The following is a 6,000-nucleotide window of genomic DNA, read 5'->3' on the forward strand; positions in this document are numbered from 1 at the left end:
ATGTAACCCGGGATTATGCTGCTTTCAAAAGATGTTTTATTTGTATTTTTTTCTCTTTGTGAAAACTCAAATAAAATTTACAAAAAAACCCCAACAACTTTAAAACACACAGGACCACTCACACAGTATCTGTCAGAAACTCTTCAAAGCAGCCACACCTTTTCCCAGGATCATTTCTGTCCTCTAAAATTACACAAGGAAAAGATGCAGTTGGTTTAAGGAACTGCCAGCAAGTACTGAATACATACCCACTCATCCTCCACAGAACCTTTTATTTACTTCAACATTGCTGAAATGATTCACACAGGATAATAAAACAGATACACGTGTCTATATTTCAAAAAATATATATTAGGGATATAAATATATTAAATCATATTTTAAATATGCTAAATCTTAAATAATTCTTCCTTCTACTACACAAACCTATTTCATTCTTCAAATTATAATATGGATTACTGCACTATTACACCCAGGAAGATATATACTTAACAATATCTGCTAATTAATGTTTGAACTACTTCAGTTACATTTCAGGGGCAACATCAACACTGCCATTGATAGAAGCTCCCTTCATCATTTGAAGCCAACAGAGGCATATTGTTCTTCTGTATTTCTCCCAGGAAACTTTTCAAGAAGCTGAGGGACTTTCTAAGATAAGACACAGAGTATATGAAAAGAAAATGCAAATGATGGGAAATCTGTTCGTGAATGTTGGACATCATATTTGTATAGCTGTTTCATGAAGGAGCTCAGGGCAAAATAAATGCTTGATCTCATTTTATCTCCACATAACTCTAAAGGAGTCAACTGAGAGAATGATTGCCTTGGAATATCCAGTAAACTATGTAACTGAGTGAGATAGGTCAAATTTCAGATTCCTATTATATTTTGGAGAGCTACATGAAAACAAATGTAACTGGAGACAACTCCAGTTATACAGTTTGGTTTAACTGTTTATAGTAATGACCCTGCAGTCCATCTATGTTTTATCTTGTATCACATACTCTTCCCTTGCTGCTCATGAATACCTCCCATTTAATTCAGTTGACATCAAGACAGACTGCTCAAATCACTTTTATTAGTTAAGCTCAAATGAATTTGTTAAATATATATATATTAATGTATATTCTGTACTACAATATGAGAAACAAATTGTATGCTGCATCCATATCTTACAGGAACTTAAAATTCCAGGCACAAGAAAGTAGTAAAAATAAACAGGAATGGAAACCATTTCATAGCCATCCTAAGGAAATCATTAGACACACTGACCTTGCATATTATTATAACAGCTACCAGGATAATGTATGCATATTCCTGGAAATGATATGAAATACTCTGATTAGAAGAATGCAAGCTTAATCTCTAGGAATACACATCTATGTCCAAAATACTTATACACAAGAATCCCAAAGGTGCTTTTTCAAGAGGCAACTGGACTTTCTGTTTTTCCTTTGAAGACATTTTACTTCTCGTCCCAAGAAGCTTCTTCAGCTGAGAGCTTCTTGGATGAGAAGTAAAACTTTTCAAAGAAGAACCAGAATGTCCAGTTGCCTTTTGAAAAAGCACCTTTGGAACAACCATGACCTGGATGACTGAGAATTTCCATAGTTGTACATGAGAAGTTTAATTTCAATTGAAACTGGAAACTGTTAATTGAGAACAAATCTGTACATTGCCTGCAACTATATCCAAGGTTTCAATCCTCTTAAAAATAAGATTCGATGTTTTAACTGTGATTTTTATTTATATTGTATGGATTTCTCAGCTAATGTAAATTTTGACTTTAATAAGTTAAATTAACAGTTTTGAAAGTGCTAAAATATTAAACTGTTGTGAAACTATCTTTATCTTGATTTCAATCCAAGGTGATATATAAGAATTAATGTGTTTTTCCCCAATGGAATAGTTTATCTTATACTACTAGGCAGATTTTTCCACATAATATTTATATTCTATGTATATTCTTCTCTCTAAAAATATTTTTACAAGAAAATCATGATATTCCAAAATCACCCGTTTGCTAAATAGTATAATCCACAAGTGAGCCACCATTACATCTCTTTGCCCTGGGTTTGGTTGCTCCGTTCTAGTTATTCTTATATTTGAAGTTAGCTATCCCAAAATGTTCTCAGCTCCATGAAACATCCAGAATAAACTTAAGTCCTAAATCCAAAACTCTTTAGAGCCATTAATACTGTCCATTAGTCTAAAAATTGTTACAATTTCCTAAAAATCAAATTGTTTTATTTTGGAGTATTTGCTCTGTTGAGAATATTTAGTTTTCATATCAGGCAATATAGAAAACTATGGTCTGTTGAAATCTTACCTATGCTATAGCAGCAGAATTCTTCTGCCCAATATTTTCACATCTTGAATCATTCATCTACCAAGGAGAAATATGCAGTAAGGAATTCCAAACATTAGTGTACCTATCCAAATTTAAATGTTTGTGTGAATGCCTATATTGAAAGTTACCTCACCAATGATACCCTAAAGAAAAAATATGAAATATAAAGCAAAACACCAAAACTTAGAAGGGCATCAAGTATGTATGTGTGTCTGCATGTTTATTAGTACCCAGTATATTGTCTTCTCTGACAATTTGAAAAGTACAGTTCTCCCCTGTATTACTTACTCCTACATCAGATTATGTGTATTATTTATTTTTCCATGCCTTAAAATAAACTTATTTTACCCTGCTTTGGAAAGTGCAAAACAAGCCAAATTCACACCCCTTGCCTGGGTCTTTAGTGGGAGAACACTGGGTGCAATAGAAAGTTTAGAAACTAGGAGAGAAGGAACAGGAGGAGACAAAGTACATTCTGTCCATACCTTATGTCCAATAAGTTAAGGTAATTTCAGGATCACCTGAACTCCTTAAAATTGGCTAGTGGCCACCATGGGCAGCAAGAATGGCCACTTGTGTACCTAGAAACGTACAGAGGGTGGAAAGGTCTGACACCAAATATGGAGAGTTTTCAAGAAGCATGGCTGTGAAATGTACGTTTCACACTCAGGTACGCCGGCTCAGGTTTAACGCTAATAATTATGAAATAATATCAAACAGATCAGGCCATCTCCCGGGGGTGGAGGGAGGAACTGGAGGCCAAGGATGGCCCGGGACACCTTCCACACTACAGTATCCTGCTTTACAGGAACGATATCCCCCCCCCTCCCCGCCTCAAACCAGGCGCTGCCAGGGTGACCTCATTCCCTCCGCGGCCTTCTTCGGGTCGCCCAAGTCATTCCTGCTCCGGGGCTTCCCTCTCGACTCCAGCCAAGGCTCCTTTTCGGGGGGCCAGCGGCGTCTCCTAACTCCGCGTTCACTGGCTACGCCGTTTCATGTGACCGCCGAACAAAACCCTCCTCAGCGCAGCAGCTCTTTGTGCCCGGCCCAGTCCCGACCCGCAACAGATTTGTGAAGGAAAGCCAACGGGGCCGGGGACTCTCTGTCGCCTTTTCCACACCCCGAAGTCTTCAAAAGACCGGCCTAGCTCCCAAGGCACCTCTCTGCCAAGCCGCCCTTTCTCCGGGCCTCTCGACTACTTACCTCCAACGGCCCAAGCCCGGCCTGGTCGAGCCCCTTTGCCGCACCAGCGGCAGCCGCCATGTTCTCTGATGCGACAGGATGGAGTCAAGACCCCCCTCCTCCTCCTCCTCTCCGCTCTGCCTCCTCCCTTTCGCGCGCGCATTCCATTCCAACCTCTTTTCGGTCCTGGCTACCCGCGCGAGGTTCCCGCTCTTCCGCTTGCCCCCACCTCACTCCCTGTTCCCCCCCTCCCCCATACCTCCCCCTCCCCGTTGAAAATAATAATACTAATAATAATAATACTAATAATAACCATAACGGAAAACTCACGGGCTCGAACAGGGCGTGCGTCAGACGGAATGGGGGAGTTGCGTGGAGCGTCATGACGACATCACGCCACCTCGCCTTGGATTCCCCCCTCATCCAGCACATCCTCCGCCCTACTTTGCCCGGTAGGACGCATGTGCAGAGCCTCTCAGCTCCCAGAAAAACGTTCCTTCCATGAGCAGTTGGAGGGAGCCTTCCCAGTTCACCTCGGCCGCAAAAAGAGGCGCTCGCCTTAGTGTGGAAGAACACTGCTGAGCTAGCTCTTGGACACTGAGCTAGTTCTTGGATACTCAAGTTTAGGGTGGCTAGCCTAACCGGTGGCTCATCTGCTCCCATCTTCCATAAGGTTTTCCTTTAAACGGGTTTAGGAAGGTGGTATATATTAATGGTGTTCAAGAGTGGTGGGTGGGTTTTGTTGTACACAAATATTAAGAATAAAGGAATAGAAAATTAGGCCCCCATCCACACCACAAATTAAATGATGTGGTTCCATATGCATTGTTCTCTTTAATTTCAATATGGACGTAAATGTCTTGAGTTTTTGCTCTTACAAAAAAAAAAAATCAACATATTAGGTGCCGAGTGCAAGCAATGTGATGCTTGACAATATCTGTGCCCGTGGACTAATTTATTATTAGTAAATTATAATTAGTAATTTATTATTAATTAATTAAATTTATTTATTTATTTATTTATTATTTTTGGTGCCTTTGAATCAGTTTTGACTCCTGGCAACTGCCTGAATAAGTCCCTGCGGTTTTCTTGGAAAGAGCTGAAGAAGCTTCTTGAGTGAGAAGCAAAATGTCTTCAAAGAAAAAACAGAAAGTCCAGTTGCCTCTTGAAAAAGCATCTTTGGGACAACCATGATCTGGATGACTGAGAATCTCCATAGATGTTTTCTTGAAAAGGTTTTTCCAAAGTGGTTTGCCATTGTCTCCTTTCTAGGGCTGAGAGCGAGTGACTGACCCTAAGTCACACAAATGGCTTTGTGCCTAGGGAAAGCTAAAACTTTATACTCTTCTAGTTTCTTGCCTCATGCCTTAACAACTACAGCAAACTGAAACTGGCTCTCTTAAATTTGTTTATACCTGGGAAGCTTTTTCCCTAGATGGTCAAAAGTGCTTCTGCATGAAATAGTGCTGTCCATATTCTCCAGGATATATACAGGTAATCCTCAAGTTATGACCTCAGTTGAGCCCCAAATTTATATTGCTATGTGAAACATTTTGTTAAGTGAGTTTGACCCATGTTATGACTTGTCACAGTTGTTAAATGAATCCATTGCATTTGTTAAATTAGTAACATGCTGTTAAGTGAATCTGACTACCCCAACGACTTTACTTGTCAGAAGGTAGAAAAAGCTGATCACGTGACCCCAGGACACTGCAAATATTATAAATATGAATTCATTGACAAGCATCTGTATTTTGAACATGTGGCCATAGGGGTGCTGCAACAGTTGTCAGTGTGAAAAATGGTCATAAATCACTTTTTTCAGTGTAACTTTGAACAGTCACTAACTGAACTAGTGTAAGTTGAGGACTACATGTTATTTGGATTCCATATGTACCCAGAAACCCTCACAGGTCATACAAAATAGGCATTTGGAGGAACGTTTTGAACTGTTCATACCGGTAGGTGTATCTGTCATATATAAGATCCTGATTATAATAGATTTTATTTATTGATTGATTGATTTGATTTGATTTGTCAATCACTTACAAGGTAATAGATATAAGTATAAACATGAGTAAGAATACAGGAAATAGGTACGAATAAATGGGGACAATAGGACAGGGATGGCAGGCACAGTGCTGTACTTATGCACGCCCCTTACAGACCTCTTAGGAATGGGGTGAGGTCAATAGTGGTTAATTTGAGGTTAAAGGAGTGGGGGTTAGAGGATGTAACAACAGAGTCTGGTAGTGCATTCCAAGCATTGACCACTCTGTTGCTGAAGTTGTACTTTCTACAATCAAGTTTGAAGTGGTTTACATTGAGCAACTGCGGTTCTCTTCGCTGATGATGTAAAGCTATTCAACACCACCGACAATACTGCGACCCTTCAAAAAGACCTCGACTGTATCAGAATGGTCAAACAAATGGCAACTTCAAATCTCAACAAATAAATGATCTGT

General features: G+C 39.6%; 1 protein-coding gene across 6 annotated transcripts in view; it reads right to left on the minus strand.

Moving 5' to 3' along the window:
• Positions 1-3,957, minus strand: part of ZNF644 (zinc finger protein 644) — a 56,160-nt gene extending 52,203 nt beyond the window's left edge. For 2 of the 6 annotated variants that reach the window (XM_026700311.2, XM_026700312.2), the window contains exon 1: positions 3,557-3,660. The gene's annotated coding sequence lies outside the window, so the exon portion shown is untranslated. Of the gene's footprint in view, positions 1-2,332; positions 2,390-3,556; positions 3,662-3,865 lie in introns of those variants that run through there. The other 4 variants (XM_087930144.1, XM_087930145.1, XM_087930147.1 and 1 more) reach the window with 4 other exon arrangements.
• Between the last annotated feature and the right edge of the window lie 2,043 nt (positions 3,958-6,000).

The sequence above is a fragment of the Pseudonaja textilis genome, chromosome 3 (genome assembly GCF_049901715.1).
Source record: "Pseudonaja textilis isolate UNSWEBS1 chromosome 3, rPseTex1.2, whole genome shotgun sequence".
Taxonomy (NCBI): Eukaryota; Metazoa; Chordata; class Lepidosauria; order Squamata; family Elapidae; genus Pseudonaja; species Pseudonaja textilis.